Consider the following 17,486-nt stretch of genomic DNA (forward strand, 5'->3'; position numbering starts at 1 on the left):
AGAATAACAAGGCAATAATAAGAAACTTGACATATATCTATCAGATATAAGAGAGTCAGTATAAACTGGACAACATTACTTTAATGAGATAGCGGATAACGAAGTTTGTGTACGTATGTTAAAATTTCGTGTAGGTGATGTTACTACTTGCGTTTAGTGAATATTTAAATATGTTCCAGGGTAACCCAACATTTTTTATTGACTGGTTCTTCATAACTGCTGACATTCCAAGCACATTTGTAAAACATACTACATGTGAATATCGTCGTAAAGGCAGGAGGGTATTCTTGACAAGCCTATTTAATACGAACAAACTATTACTCCTTAATAACCGCAAAGCCCCCTGTGGCGAACTTTAGATCTGGCTTCACAGGGTTTTAAGGACCTATTCACACTGGGAGTTTTTTGTACTGACTACATACAGTTCGCGTAGTTTCGAGAATAGTGTGAAGAACAAAGTTCGATTGGCAATATAATCTAAACCGAACTGGATCTACCAGAAGTTTTTCATACCGTTTGGTAAAAGAACCGTGTTTGTTTCATTCGATAGTTTTTTTTTGTTTTTTTTTGTATGAGTATTAAAGGTCTCGGTGAGCGCTAACAAAACACGGAGGTGACACATGAACTCCAGTTCATTACCAAGTTAGTTAAGAAATGAACAACTGGTACATTCATCAAAACAAACGGACTGAAATGAAGTTGTTCGATATGAATCCAGTGTGAATACTACCTAAGTGGATCTACTTCTTTTTCTGTTTACACGTGGATCTAGCAAATAAATAACCATGTTGAGTGTGTGGCATTTCTGTTCTTGTGAGTTTCGAGTTGTTCGTATCCAATATTTTTCACTAAAGTTGAGAAAAAACTAGTTTTCCTCTAACAGGATTGCGTGTTTCTAGTTTAAAGATGCGCCCATATAATTACTAATTCATATCGAAAATAATCAAGTCGGGTTAAATCATGGCTCAAATTGAATAAGGAATGATAAGATTTCCGTTTGATTTTTGTTTATTATGTGTACATTAGATATCAAATGATGAATCATTTACCCGTTTTTTACGTATGTTACAATTCAATTGCCTATGTTTTTAGGGTGGGGTTAGCATACCGGACTGTGCATCTGAGGGTTCCATGTTCGCGTAACATTACCGTAAAAAATTAAAATCGTGTTTCTCAACTTGGATCTGTGGTTACGATGATGAACAAAGAGGAGGCGCTGCTGTCTGGCTCCCTTTCCTATAATATAATAATTTAAAATTAGGGACAGCCAACCCACTTGCGTAAATATTCATACTTTCCTGTATCAGTTTGTCTGTGATCCTATTAACCCTGGAACTACCGTTGAGATTCATGCCCAATCACTTTGTAATAATAATTGTTTACAGTCTCTATATCTTCGTTGGTTGTAGAACCCCTAACAACATATATATCACTCAAAATATGCTTTATTGTCTTTTGTTCATAACATGTTTGAAAGACATGACCAGCATACCAGTACGTTTTGTCCCATTGCTGAATATTTTTGTACCAGTATTTTTTACATACCCGGATAACTGGATACCACATTGCTTTTCGCTTCATTTCTTATCACCTTCTAGTACAGAACCAGTCTAATCACCTTCATACCAGGCTAGTATAGAACCAGTCTAATCACCTTCATACCAGGCTAGTATAGAACCAGTCTAATCACTTTCATACCAGGCTAGTATAGAACCAGTCTAATCACCTTCATACCAGGCTAGTATAGAACCAGTCTGATTACCTTCATGACAGCATACTAATCAGACAATATTTTGACCCACTCCACATAGTGGTTTATTGAGGAACTAATCTAACCACCTCCATACCATTTTCGTTTGTTTGTTTTGAATTTTCGCGCAAAGCTACACGAGGGCTATCTGTGCTAGCTGTTCCTAATTTAGCAATGTAAGACTAGAGGGAAGGCAACTAGTCATCATCGCCCAACGCAAACTCTTGGGCTACTCTTTTTACCAACGAATAGTGAGATTGACCGGGTCACGTTATAACGCCCTCACCACCTGGCCATGCCGAGCCACCATTTTCGTGGAGGACCGATGTATAAAGTCGGTGATCATATACCTTTCGAACTACTCCCGTGTATTATCAGATCTTCATGTTGTGTCATCAGACTTGACGAAGACGTGAAAATATATTGAAATATATAATCCCAAGTTTATCATGTAGGTTGAAGGTCTCTCTGGGTTTCAAAGTAAATATAGTGTTGGTTTTTGTCTTTTTGTTTCAGTTAATCATACTTAAACCATCTTAAAACCCCTCAGTTCACTGAAGGTTTGGATTTGTTGTATCGTTTAGTAACAAATATATTTCATCTGTAGGAACCGGGTGTGGTCCAGTGGTTAGCTTGTCAGAATATAAATATTTTTATTAATATATTTTTTATGTAAAGATTAACGAAGACTCGTGATAAAAATACCGTTTTGGGGTGTTTTATAAGGAAACTTTAATATGTTACGGACTGACTTGGTTTACACTGTTTGATTAATAAATTTTGATGTGTTTTAGATTACTTTACTGAGTAATAACGATTCATTTTGGACTGTTTCACTACTGAAAATTGATATATATTAGACTGTTTCACTATGGTGTAGTTTATACTCTTTCACTAACAATGATATGGTTTACACTGTTTTAATAGGGAAATATGATGTGTCTTGGGCTAGTATATCTGGGTAATAGTGATATGTCCTGGAATGCTTCACTAGAAAACAATGATATATCTTGAACTATTTGATTTGGAAACTGTTATGTGTCTTGGATCGTGTAACTGGAAAATAATTATGTTTTTGACCGTTTTACTAAAAGTCAATAATATTTTAAGGGCTGTTTGATAAGGAAACAGTGATGTATTATGGACTGTTTATATGGAAAACAACATATTATTTGGTGAATTAAAAGCGTATTAATATTTCAACTTGTTATTGTTGTTTTTCTGTTTTTATCATGTCTTTTTATTATTACTCACTTATAAAAACCCCTTTCCAGAGTTTGGTGGGAACACATATATTCTTCTGCCACTATTATGAAGGATATTTTGCTGCTACTGTTCTTAACAATGTTTCGTTGTCAGTATTTTTGATAATGTTTCCTTGCAGGTATTTTTAACAATATTTCGTTGTCAGTATTTTAAACAATGTTTCATTGTCGGTATTTTTAACAATGTTTTGCTGACATTGCCCTTAACATTTTCTTTTAATAAACTGTTGTGCTTTTTTTATCACCACCTGCTGGAGAGCTCCCAGTTACTCATCAGCCGGCATGTCTGCGGATTTATAACACTAGAAAAAGGGTTTTGATACCCCTTTTGGGCAGATCACATATTGTCCACTGTTTAGTTTTGTACTTAATTACAAACATACAAACCTATTGGTGGAAAAATAAGCATTTTGCTCAGACGGACCATTCTCAAAGTTTCGGACATTCATTTCCTTGTCAGTAATTTTATTTTGAAAAAAAGCAAACGACGAAGATCAACTACTAGTCGAAGCTCTAATATTTGTCTATAGTGTTTTATCAACTGTTATAAATTCAAGTTATATTAACGATTCCTTTTGTTACCAGAAATTTATGAAGAAACAATCACCAACAAATGCGCCCTCAAGTGGCACAGCGGCATATCTGTGAACTCATACCGCTAGAGACTGGGTTTCGACACCTGTGGTTGGCAGAGCACAGATGGCCCATTGTGTAGTTTTGTGCTTTATCCTAAACAAACTCAAACACTAACAAATGCAGTATATTCGTGATGACAAGAAACCCACTTGAAGTAAAAATATATTATCAAGACGGCTGATATTGGTATTAAAACTTTAATTTAAAAAAGTACAGAACAACGTTTCGACCTTCTTAGGTCATCTTCAGGTTAACAATGTTGTTCTGTACTATATTTTAATTAAAGTTTTAATGTTAACCTAAAGACCAGCCGTCTTGAGGATATTATGCAGTATATTATTGGAATTGAAGATGTGTACAGGACATATAACAGTACAAACTTATCATTGATTATAACTGATTAATAATCGTGTAACTGAGTTACTTCAATAATTCGCCGCTTAAAATAAACAACGACATCAAGTGTTTTACTGGAGTTTATTCACCCAGATTTGAAAAGCGAAGTAGAATTATTTTGGTTGCTTTCCCTGTTTGATATGTTATATTTTATTTGAAAAAAATGACTTGAAGTAAGTTTAGTTGTCCTGTAGCTCTTATAAATTGCATGTTGCAGAGGAGAGCTAGTTGGTGGAAGGCAGCGACCGATTTTGTATGACTGTCCGGCATATGGTGATGTATAGATCTGAATACAGAGAAAGTAGGAAGACCTGTTATAAATCGTTTGAACTTTTGAACAAGATGGCAACTCGTGTTTCCTGCTTAAAGAAACAGACTTCTCAGCAGGACGTCATATTGGTCTAGTTGGAATAATCTAATGTATCGCGTGTTCGGCTTCAGATGCCGACGTTAATCAACCGCTACAGGGGGTGAGAACATCATGGTGACCCCGGTATCACGGCACATTGACCCACGTCATACTTGTGTACAAAGCTGTCAACGGAAGGGCGGGGAGGGGTTGAAATATGATTTTATTAATGGTCTTTAGCCAATTGTAAATTGTTGACGGAGCAGACGTGGCTATAGCTAATGCTGTAAAAGCATTTTTCTAAGTAACGAATATTGCGTAAACACGACTGTAAGTCTTGAAAAAGCTGCACGTTTGTGTTAAACGTGTAGGTACGAGATGAAACTTTGTTATATATTCTAGTCTCAAGAATGACACGTCAAGGTGCGCGAACATGGCAAAACACACTAGTATGTTTAGATTTTGAACAATTATGCTGATAATGTTCCAACGTATTAAGATTCGAATCACATTAATAATTTAGGGCGCTGCTCTTTTGTGTGTTTTCTTTGTTTTGAATTTTCGCGCAAAGCTACACGAGGGCTATCTGCGCTAGCCGTCCCTAATTTAGCAGTGTAAGACTAGAGAAAAGCAACTAGTCATCACCACCCACCGCCCCCACAGCTGAAAGGACGAGCATGCTTTGGTGTGATGGGGATTCGAACACGCGATCCTCAGATTACGAATCGAGCGCCTTAGTCACCTGGCCATGCCGGGACTCTCTTCTGTGTTATAATATAATTTAAATTACACGTAATACATAGTTATCTGTACTGTGTTGTGATTAAAGTAACAAATACGACACGATTGCTTGTATTGTATGCTAGTTAAAAGTGCACGAAACACATAATTACACAGTTATAAGTACTGTGTTCGGGTTAAAATCGGAGATCCGACTCAGTTATCTGTACTGGATTCTGTTTAAAATTACAGACATGATACGGTTACATGTAGTGTATTCTGGTTAAAATCGGAGATAAACACAATTATCTGTTCTATTTTCTATTTAAAATTGCAGATAGAACACAGTTGGTTACCTGGTCTGTATTCTGAGACAGAGTTTATTTATCTGTAATATATTCAGATTTTAAGTAGAACATGGTTATTGGTATTGTATTTTTAGTAAAGGTACAGACTGAACATGGCTATTTTAATTATATCATGGTTAAAATTACAAATTTAGATAAAACTATGTAACACAAATTTTGTTCCTGGATAGTATATGTTATTACTTAATTACTTAAGTTGCAAAAGTACAGAAAATGGTCATTATTTCCTTCAAATTTTGCCTTTGAGACCTGGATAATGAAATTTAGAAATTGACCTATTTTCTGTGTAAAAACGGGCAAATTTGCACATTTTGATTTACATAAGGTCTGGATAAAACTACATATGAATCAAGATTTACATGTATTTGTACTAAAGTTATACAAAAATGAATAAAATGTTTAGAAATCAGTAGTTTTTCGAGATTTGCGACTGTAATGTAAATCACTTTCATGTATCAGCCCCCCAAATATAGTCTCCTATCATGTTTTTGTTATACGCTCCTTGGTAGCGGCGTTCAAAGTCCGGTATATTTTGGTGGAAGCGCTCGCCTTGCTCCTCTCAGTATGTTTCCATGTTTTCCTTGAATATATCAAGATGAGCGTCAAGGATATGGACTTTCAGGGGCATCCTGCAGCCCATTTTACCGTAGTTCTTCACCACAGCCTCAACCAGTTCCACATAATTTTCGGCCTTATGATTGCCCAAGAAGCCTCGAACTACTGCGACTGAGCTGTCCCAAACTTTTTCTTCCTTCCTATTGAGCTTCTTGGGGAATTCTGTGCACTCCAGGATCTTTATTTGTGGTCCAACGAAGAGACCAGCTTTGACCTTTGCCTCAGACAGCTTAGGGAAGAAGTCAAGGTACTTGAAGGTTGCAGAGTCCTTATCAAGAGGTCCAGATACATGGTAGCAGATGCATTCTTGCCAACCCTCCGTCTGAAATGATCCACCATGCAGAAGTAGCAATTGTTTGAGTGGTCAGTGGGTTCACGCCAAAATCTTGGAATAGCGAACTTCATGGCTCTCTTTTCCCCTCTGTACCATCCTGCAAAAGAGCAAAATAAAATTATTATGAATAATAAATTTATTTCATCCACAACTAATGTGTGAGAGGTTCTTGCAAAATATTTTATATGTGATATTTTTCTATCCTATTGGAAATTAAAAGATATTTAAATTTTGAAAGGTCTAAAATTTGTATAATATAAAATCTAGAGTTTTTTTTTTCAGTTCTCGCAAATAAAATGAGGTGCCCAGGGTTTGTCTTGATCCCTAACAGGCATGCCGCGAAATATGCCTTGTAGGCTTCACACATTTTAGCAGATGCTGTCGCAGAGTACTTTTTTCTCTCTTGATAAATTGGCCACATACATAACAGAATGCGTCTGGAGGATACTTGTAGGTTCTTGAAGCTACCTCCGATAAAATCATATGGATCTGTGTGTTCACTTAGACAGCTAGAACTAAACTGAAGTGTTGAGGGTGAGCCCCTATATATATATATATATACTACTACTATGGAAAGTTCTAGAAAATTCTCTATCAGCTACTCAGCACTGAATCTACCTGGAATGTTCTGGAAAATGAGTATATTTGAAAATTTCATAACCCAGGTCACAAAAGCAAAGTTTGAATATAAAAATAGGTCTTTCCATTTACTTTAGGCATAAGCAATTGGGAAATAACACTTTCTGCCCAGGAACAAGAAAAAGTAAACTTTTTTTACATACTGTATTTCATGCAGCATAACTGATAACTTGTTAAACACTAAATGGTAGATGAAGAACGTAAACATACACGTGTTATGTTTCAGTTAATAACACCTATAACACCTAGATCTTGATAAAATGTTCACTCTCCATTAGTTCATAAAATTTCTTATTTTAAATACTGCATGTTTTACATTGGACTCCAAATTTTTGATATTCATCATCCTTCTAGTATTGTACATCGAGTGCTTGTGTCTTCATTATATGTATTTGTATCACTGAGGCTAGCGCCTCCCAGTGTTTAGCGCACACTCCGTTACCCTCCCCCACAAACACAAAAGGCACTGGAGCTGCAAGTGCTTTAAAAAAGCGGCAATTAAATCCTGCTAATCAGCCTGACAAGAGTTGGCGTAGGTGGTGTTGAAAAACTAGCTGCTTTACCTTTAGTCTATCATTTAAGTTAGGGATGTGTCAATACACGTTTCCACGAGTATTAAAGTTCACATATGCAAAACTTTTAAATACATAATGCGATCACACCGTAAATAGGAGCGAAGGTGATTGAAGAAAATATGCTTTCTAGAATGTTTATATAAGTAATGATATAGGGAACTAGACAGACCATCAGGTTTATTTTATTTACAGAAAACACCTGAACAAGTAAAAGCCTGAATTTTTGTAGTATAAGGTAGTGATGGGATATACGATTTATAACTTGTATAGAACTACAAGATTGTGATTTCTTGCGAATTGTCGTAAGGAATTTTATAGGTTTTTTATGTTAATGCCCAGTGTTTTTATTTATACTTTATAGCAAGAATAAATTATTCACGAAAAATGGTCAGATCTAGCAGAAACATTTCTAAACTGTGTATCCTTTCTTTGTAGGGGAGGAAGGAGATTCCAGGAAAAATACCGAATCTACGCCCTCCGCTATCTCCGAAACAGTAAGTGACGAGAAATCAAGTGATCAAAGTGAACCCGATCTGAGCATCGGGTCTCTTTCGACTGTTGCCTTGGAAATTGTCGAAGAAGGAAGATCAAAGTTAACAGAAAGAGTGAGTTTACCAGTTTTCCAGCCAAGGGATCGTCACGAAATGGTTATAACAACAGAAAATCTGAATTCTTCTTGTGAACACATGGATGACGATGGTCCTTTAGACTTTAGCTTAAAGAGAGATAACTGTTTAAAAACTCCAGAAAATACAAACGAAAATAGGCTCAGTCCAGAAACGCAAGATAAACCGTTGGACTTGTCTCTCCAGCATGATAAAATTGTGTCTAGTGGCTATTCCAAATTTACCAAAGTGAACCATAATGAAAGGCATTCTACCAAACTCGGTAACCCATGGGTTGGTACCATAGCAGATGTAACTACCATGGAGGTCAAGCCACATTACCATACGTCAACATGGAATGGTAAGCTAAGTCCTGCTGAAGGCATTGATAAATATACATCATCTCTAATTTCTCCAGCTACTAGTGTACAATGTTCATCCACTAAGAACCATGTTCTAAAGACTAACCTGTGTAATACTGGGAATGGTGGTCTCCTGGGAAACCATACCCTTACTAAGTCTGATGGTTATCGTCAAGGGATACGACAGAATCCCTGGCAGAGCCAATGGATCAGTAGGAGCGAAGAACAGACAAAAGATGTCTTTACCTGTGTGTGGTGTAAAGAATCTTTTCAGAGTTTGACAGAGATGACAGTCCACATGAAACACAGCCGTCGATGTGGTATGGCCGGCATGCAGGCGTCATTTCCATCTTCTACGGCAATTAGTTCTTCCGTAACGACGGCCTCTGTTGCTAGGTTTACCACAGCAAGCGGAAGTGGAACGTACACAGTGAAGGAATCCGTACCACTCCCTCGAAACTTGTAAGAGGCCAGGACGTATGGCTTGGTAAGGGCGAAGAACAAACAAAAGAAATTTTAAAATGTATGTGGTGCGGACAGTCGTTTAAAACATTGGCAGACATGACAACTCACATGCGAGTTACACAGCACTACATAAACATCATCAGTCAAGAGCAGCTCATCTCCTGGAGGAGTCTGGAGGACAAAATGTCCTCTCAATCTCATCTTAACGCTGTTCTTACGTGTAAAGTTTGCGACCAAACCTTTGGAAGTCTGAAAGAGCTGAGCTATCATATGGTGAAAAATGCTCATTATAAAGAACATATATTACGCTCAATTACAGAAGGGGGTGGGCGTCGTCGACAGACCAAAGAAAGAAGAAAAAAATCTCTTCCAGTCCGAAAACTTCTGGAACTTGAGCGCTTGGAACTAAACAAATTCAGTCAAGTAAAATGTGAAGAAAAATGTCCATCATCTAGAGTAGAGCCTGTACAGGGAAGGGTGTCATGTGAAGAATGTGGAGAAAAGGTTGATGCCAAAGAATTTGTATTTCACATCAAAAATTGCATCCAAAGCTCAAAATCGCAAGACCTTCCGAAAGCACCATTAGCTGAAATTCAAGGACATTCAAGCGATAAGCAACGGCCATCTTCGTCTAACTCAACTAAAACTGAAACTGTCACCATCAAGATTGAACATGAGGATCCACTCGTCGAGGAAGCTCGGGAATGTGGAGAATCAGGAGACAGTACGTCAGTGTTAAATGCTATTGAAAGATTAATTGAAAAGAGTTTTGAAAATAAAAACAAGAAACATAGCGTTTGTTCACAAGGAATCCTGCAAAGACTAGGAATAGATGAAGAGGTGTGCCCACCCTGGAATTCTCCAGGATTCACTGACAAATCCGGAAGTTTGGGGAATGAAAGTTTTGGAAAACCATTAGTCTCATCAAAAGGATTATTTGATTCAGAGAAGTCCTTGAGCAACTTTTTGAGCCCTTTATCAGCTGAAGAAGAGAGTCAAATAACAAATGACAAACAACTAGATGAACCCAAGATGTCAGGTGATTCACCATCATGTTCAGAATCGTCTGCGACCAATCAAGAAACCTTATTAACATCATTTCCTACTACAGAAGAAACTAGCAGTTACCACATGAGTCGCAACAATCGTAAAGGGGTTTACTGCCCAGACACAGCGTCAACCCATGAGCCGAATCCACAATCCCCAGAGGTCTGTATGAGTTCAAGTGATTCTTCAATGAAGTGTTCACTAACCCTCAAATTAAATAGTTCAGAATCCAGCTGCGACAACAATTTTGGGGAACCGCTTCCTAAAGCTAAATCCTCTAAAAGCGTGTGCATTAACCCGAATTATGGTGTGTGCGATGCATCAACTGGTGCACGTTGTACGTCGAACATCTTTGGTGCTAATGAAAAATCTACCTCACCCGAGTGTATTTTTACGCCCTTTGAAGTAAATGGTACATTAAATTCCGAAGCTGATGCTACATTAGCACTCAGTACTTGTAGTACATCGACTACTGTTGCGTGCGAAACGCCAATTTCCTCCGCGTTAGGTTCATCAACTTCCACTTCAGATGGTGCATTACCTCCTCGTGCAGGTTCTACAGAGTTTGTTTGTGTGGCTGATACAGCGACATCGGGTGAGCATGGTACTTTGCTTTTCGATGAACATGGTTCTGATATTGCATCGGTGAGTGATGATCGTGGAAAGCCCGAGACGTATCCCTGTAAAGTTTCGGTTTCTGAAAATATAAATGCGAACCTTCTCGACAAGGATAAAGCACAAAATAGGAAAATAAGAGGTGCGCAAGATCTAAGTAAAAAAAAAAGATCTTTTAAAACATCGGAGTTATCCTGCACAGAGCCAAGAAAGAAGGGGAAAATGTATAAAAGCAAAACTTTATCTGTACAAGAGTCTTCATCAGGCCATCCACTCAAAGAATTACAAAAACTTTTAGACAAAACAGAGGTTACAGTCACTAAGCCTAACCATCAGATGGCGCAAGGATCTCTCTTAGCTTTCAGTTGGGCGTGTAATGAGGCGACAGCATCAGACTCGGTAATGAGATGTGCCTTTTGTGACACTCATTTTATTTCCAAGGGTGCCTACAGGCACCATCTAAGTAAAGTACACTTTGTTAAAGATGGCGTCGACTCCACTTGGAAATCTCCATCTGGTAGTAGGAGCTCTCCGGACCCTGCTACTCCTTTGAAGGAGTTTCCACCCCCACTACCTGAAGAGGAGAGTCGTCACTCCAAGTTTTTGAAGTACACGGAATTAGCCAAAGAATTGTCCAGCAAGTACGTGTGAATGAATAAACGCATTTGGTGTGTTGTTACTGAAATTACTCGTGTTTAGATTACGGAAAACGACTTTTTTGTACTTATTGATTTTTTTTAGTTCTACCTTCAGAACATTTAACACTTTAATTGAAAAATATTTAAAACTCGTTGGATCAGAACAGTAGGCATCGACTGAAGATTTATCTCATACAGTGTAATTTATACATCTGTGACGAAATGCATTTCAATGTTAAAATTTAATATATTTTTCAAGCCCTGCGGCATTTTAGCTGAGTTCTTCTGCAGAAACAAGACCGATTAAGTCATGGAGTAATTTAGCTCCAAGACTGAACAACTGAAGCTTGTGTGAAGTCATTAATGAAGATAAGTTTAAAGTAGCTATTTTCACTGGTCCTCCGGAGGGACAGCAGTATGTTACTGGTCCTCCGGAGGGACAGCAGTATGTTTTCGAACCTGTTGTGGTAAAATCCAGAGTTCGATTCCGCGCAGTGACTTCGCTCTCTAAAACAACCAAATCTTCTTGTTGATTTGTCGTTGAACCCACTTTCACTTCCGACGTTTGTGAGGTGTGACAAAGATTAGTTTGAGCTTCGATCTCATTCGAAAAATATATAATTAGTAAAAATAACACAAAGTGTGAATTAAAGATCAATAACACATCTCCTTAAATCTTTAAATTATTCTTATTTCTTAAAGTCTAGGGTTCAGTCCTTGCAGTAGGCACAGTGCAAGTAGCCCATTATGCAGCTTTGTGCTCTAATTTCGCAAGATGAATTAAAATTTATTATTAAACACGAACAGTAACATTGTTAATTAATATACCACTGTAAGGAATTAATTATTATTAAGTTAATAGATCTTTCAAAGCTTTAACTCAGCCTATGCAAAGCTGACGGAAGCAAGAACATTGCTAGTGACCTGGCTTATATGACTGCCTATTAACTGGTTTCTTTCTTGTAAATAACAGTGTCACTTTCCTTTAAATGTTTCACTGCTCTAATTTCATCTAAACTATTTCTAATTTCTATTCTTTCTGGTTCAGTATATTTTGAAACTTACATCAAATGTCTTTAAACTACCCCTCCACTTCATTCGTGTTATGCTTCAAGGATAATAAAAGGCAGAAGGGTAGCACAAGTCAGTGAAATAGAATAACTAAATCAAGCTAATTTGGGGAATTATGTTCTGCTTGAATGTTTAAAAAACAACGACCTCCTTACAATAAACTATGAGATTGTGTGAAGCTTCACAGTTCATTATCTCTGCTTCTATAAGATTATCTGCCACTTTTAAATGTCACCCGCTGAGAGAGCAGAAAGTCTACGGCTTTAAAACGCTAAAATCAGGGGTTCGATTTCCCTCGGTGGACACAGCAGATAGCTTGATGTGGCTTTGCTATAAGAAAATACACAACACACACACTCTTTTAAATAAGACTCTTAGACTCGTGCAAGTCCTTCGAACATTTTCTCTCTCTAATATTATCAATGCCATACTTACATCACAAGCATCGAGTAGAATGGAAGTTAGAATTTTTAATTATTTCAATGACGAGGCAACATGTTTGAAAATTCGAAAAAATATAATTAATAAGAGTTACGTTTAAATAAAAAACACTATAGTAATATTTAATGTTTTGTGGAAGAAACTTTCACGTGATTCGTTTTATATAACAACGTGAATATCACATGTTCTTTCTTAAACGAATACTACTCAAACTTTCCAATTTCTATGTCTTAAAAAACTGTAAAATTAATAAGATTCGCAACACAATTACTTTTAATGGTTTAAATACTCTTTATCGCTACTGAAAACACAGACCTAATTATTTTATTTTTGTTTTCTCCCTTGTAAAATACAAATTTCTTTTTCTTACTTTATTCACGTGTACCTCTCGTTCTACAGGAGAGTTTGAAGCACAGTCGTGAAAACAATAAAACAAGAATTACTTTGTTTTTTGCTGTGTTCATATAATAAGGATTTCGACTTTTATATATATATATATATGTATACTTACACTTGTGAAACATGTTAATATCATACCCTACAGATAATAGATGTAAAATATTTCAATTATGAAAGTTGGGAGATGTAAAATGAAAGTACTGTGTTTTAAAGGCATATCAATTTCTTTATAAATAAATATATATATATATATATATAAATATATACATTGTTCTCTATATGTTCATTGTAAGAAACATCTGGATTCGAGAGTGTGTGATGTGTGACAGAGGACGTTATTTTTATGTACAGAATAAATGTAGTTATTAATCTTTTTTGCTTGAAAACAGTTGAACTTAAGTTATGTTTTTAGTCTTGGATGTTCATTGTCATGGTTTATTTGCAAGTGCTTTCTTTTTTTTTTTCATTGTAAATAGACATGGTTTCGAGAGTATAAATAAACCGTGATCTGTCGTTATTTATTTCTACTCTAAATGATTCACTTTTGATTGTTGGATTATTAAAAAATTGTTTGTCACTGATTCCATTTGTTAGTGTGTCTGTTACTTTTCAGAATTAATCGCAACTTTAACAAATTTTCTAATAAAATCGAAAACATCTGTTACATTGACAGCCAATTAATTACTGACGAATGAATGATATTATAGTTTCCTCAAAGAATTGAGCACCATCTCGACATTTTTGAGGAATACAAAAAATATATATATTTAAATTCATTTTTATAGGTTTTAAGCTAAGTCCATAAAAGTTACTTTTAGACTTCATATAACGTTTATAATAAAATGAAAAATAAATAAACAACAAGTTAACTTCAACCTCCAAGGTTTCGAATAAAAAGTGGTTTGATAGTTTATCTCGCTAATTCTGACGTCATTAACTGTTGGGCAACACCGATACAAGTTTACCTCTCGTCTTACGTCCACATCTCCACACAACTCCTTTAACTGCGATCTTCTCGGCTACCATCACGTCTTTAGACTAGTTATCCGACATTTCAAGCATTTGTTACGAAGGCAATTTCGGGTGTAAACTCATTTTTTATGTACACATTTTTCAGGTGTCAGGACTCGGATACAATTTCAGGCTACAACCAGTCCCTCCTGATAGAAGTCATAAGTAACACTTGTATTTTTAACTTAGTGTTTACGTATCATCACTTTGCCTATAATTTAAAAAGTACTCTTCAACATAACACCCTTATCAGTGCACTTCTTGAGGTGTTGTCACACTTTAAACTAACCATTCAATTTTGTGTGTGTGAGGAGAGAGAGGTGTATTGAGAAATTATTTCTTTTTTTTCTTAGCCGGAAATTGACAAAAGCCCCACCCAATCTTACCTGGATTTTACTTTACAGCCATCACACGATTTTTTTAACCTAAACTAGAGTTAACATGACACAGCCAAAACTGTAATTTGTTCTAACATTACTCAGTCTTTACTAAAACTCTGAAATCAGATCAGGTAGTTTATAATTAAGCACAAAGTTACACAATGGGTTATATGTGATCTGTCTACTGGGAATATCGAAACCCGATTTTTAGCATACTACTCTGCTCCTGGTGAGGGGGCTTTCAGGTAGTAGGGTTGTAGGTTTGGTTCGGTTTGTTTTGAATCTCGTGCAAAGCTACTCGAGGGCTATCTGCGCTAGACGTCCCTAATTTAGCAGTGTAAGACTAGAGGGAAAGCAACTAGTCATCACCACCCATCGCCAACTCTTGGGGTACTCTTTTACCAACGAATAGTGGGATTGACCGAAACATTATAACGCCCCCACGGCTGAAAGGGCGAGCATGTTTGGTCTTACCCGCTAATATAATGCTGCAGCGTATCGAAATTTATTAGATGCGCTGATCTTGTGTGCAAAAGCTAACTTCCATTTTTGTAAGCTTAGAAAATATATACAGCGTTAATTATTTCAAAACACTTACAATATATATATATTTATTGAGAGAAAACACGGAACTTAATTTCCTTTAAATTAAGTAACAAAGAAACGATAAACAAGCACAACAACTGGTACCATAGAAATACAAGTAACATTAAGCAACTTTTACAAACATATATATCACTAACTTTCTATATTCCTAATTAGATTATAGTATTAATAACTGTCTTTTATAATGCTTTGCACACATGTTCTGCCAACACGAATTATTAAAAAAGCAACATTCTTTGTAAGCCTCCAGTAGCACAATGGGGTGTCTGCGAACTTGTACTGCTAGAAACCAGGCTTCGATATCCATGATGGACAGAGCACAGATAGCCCTTTGTGTATAATAGCACAACACACACACAAACATTCTTTACATATTATCTAAATAATATCTCTTTTTAAAACGTGTACATTTAAACACGGCAACATTTCAAAACTGATTTTAGCAAGTGTTTTAATACCATATTCGCTTGTGTTCATAATCGTGTGACGTATGGCAAGAACATTTTAACCTCTTAAAACCTGCTCTTGAGCTGGAGGCGGTCGCACAGCGCCTAATGCCAGCTCTTGAGGGAGAGCGACAGAGTGTGTGCTGGGCGGTCTCGAAGAGCTATAGCAGTAGACACATTGGATCACAAACAGCCAGAGTGTTAGCTGACACTTCGAGAGTTTGCTATGAAACACAATTTCAAGTTTAAAAGTATTTTTGTATACATATTCCAAGTGCCGAAACGGTTTCCTGACAACACTACACCTCTGAACTTACCTGATGGAAGTTACAAGAAGCGTGCTAAAGTATATCTCGTAAAGTGCGTTTTTTGCGTCTTTTCAGCACGATGAAGATGAAAACAAGAAAATGAGAAGTATATGAGGTGAAACATGATTGTTAGTCACATCTACGCATCATTGTCCAGGAGAAAGGAAGGAAACTTAACAGTACAGTTGTAACCATAAACGGTGGAAACTGGGGCTGGATGCAAAACAAACAACAACTTTAGTACGCATATATATGGTTAGGCCTAGACATCTCAAACTTGTTCCATCGTCTGCGTTATGTATGTTAATAAAAGTGATATAATAGAGGCATAAACAATATAGAAGTTATTAACAGATAAAGAAAATACTGAGAATTAATCTCATAAAGATGACGAAATTTCTCATGCCTCCCGATTTCTCTCATGCTTTAATTCCCCCCATCTCATAAGTGGTGAATTTCCCATAAATCTGGGAATCCTACCAGGTAATTTGACACCTGTAGTAAACAGAAAAAAGTAAGAATATTTACTACATGTATACATCTGCGAAGAAACAAAACCAAAACCATTTATTATTTTGATGATAGTTTTGTCATTTCGTATGGGATATTGTGTTTCCAAGAAAATACTACTATAAAATAAACTTAGATGGTAATATTCAGTGAATTGTTTTTTTGCTGAAATAAAGTCAGAATATTTTAAATTTTGAAACTGAAACAAATATCATTAGTCAATAACGTTTTGTTTTTAAATGAAAAATCTAAATTGACATGCAATGGTACTTTATGTTATTTGTGTACAAACAACGCCTAACTCTGACATTTCAAGTTTTTTTTATGCCACTTCCATTCATATTTACGTTAAGAATATGTTATACTGTAACCTAGTTTTGGAATTCTTTGATAAAAATGAAAAATATTTTACTTTGATTATAGGACGAAAGGGACATAAATTTCTGTGACGTCACGTGTATTAAGATGTTGCACAGCATACAATATAATTTTCATGCTATGCAAAACTATAACATTTTTTTTTTGAAGTGCATTCACTTCCATTTCAAACCAAAAAAATTATTTATTAAATTTGAAGTTAATTTTAATAAATGCATTTTTTTTTTTACAATTTCATAAAAGTTGTTATAAAATTCAGATGTCTACGTCTGTGTTATCAATCGCTTAGTATTCCAGATCGAGCTGAATCAGTGCCCCAAAATCTGATGGACAACAAATATGAAAATTAGTGAAATTAAATCACTTTTCTCTTCCTTTCTTTATTAAGATGTCAATAATTTCGTTTCTTTTATTTCCAAGTTAACGTCTTCAGGTATTCATACACTACATTGAACGATACTTTGGTTAAACGACCAAATCGGAGCCATATAGGTTTCAAGTATAGTAACCCTAATTTTAAACATTTTACCAGTCAAAATTAACCTCTGGTCAGTTGG

The 17,486-nt window shown here is 36.1% G+C and overlaps 1 long non-coding RNA gene and 1 pseudogene across 2 annotated transcripts in view; one reads left to right on the top strand and one right to left on the bottom strand.

Moving 5' to 3' along the window:
* The window catches only part of LOC143238151 (protein tiptop-like), a 79,312-nt pseudogene extending 65,436 nt beyond the window's left edge, over positions 1 to 13,876 (top strand). The window contains exon 2 of the transcript XR_013020432.1: positions 8,083 to 13,876. The product of XR_013020432.1 is annotated as a protein tiptop-like (transcript). The remainder of the gene's footprint in view (positions 1 to 8,082) is intronic.
* LOC143238152 (uncharacterized) overlaps positions 5,494 to 17,486 on the bottom strand; it is a 53,709-nt gene continuing 41,716 nt past the window's right edge. Inside the window, exon 4 of the long non-coding RNA XR_013020433.1 lies at positions 5,494 to 6,530. This is a non-coding gene — a long non-coding RNA (uncharacterized LOC143238152). The remainder of the gene's footprint in view (positions 6,531 to 17,486) is intronic.

Source organism: Tachypleus tridentatus, chromosome 13 (genome assembly GCF_004210375.1).
Source record: "Tachypleus tridentatus isolate NWPU-2018 chromosome 13, ASM421037v1, whole genome shotgun sequence".
Classification (NCBI taxonomy): Eukaryota; Metazoa; Arthropoda; class Merostomata; order Xiphosura; family Limulidae; genus Tachypleus; species Tachypleus tridentatus.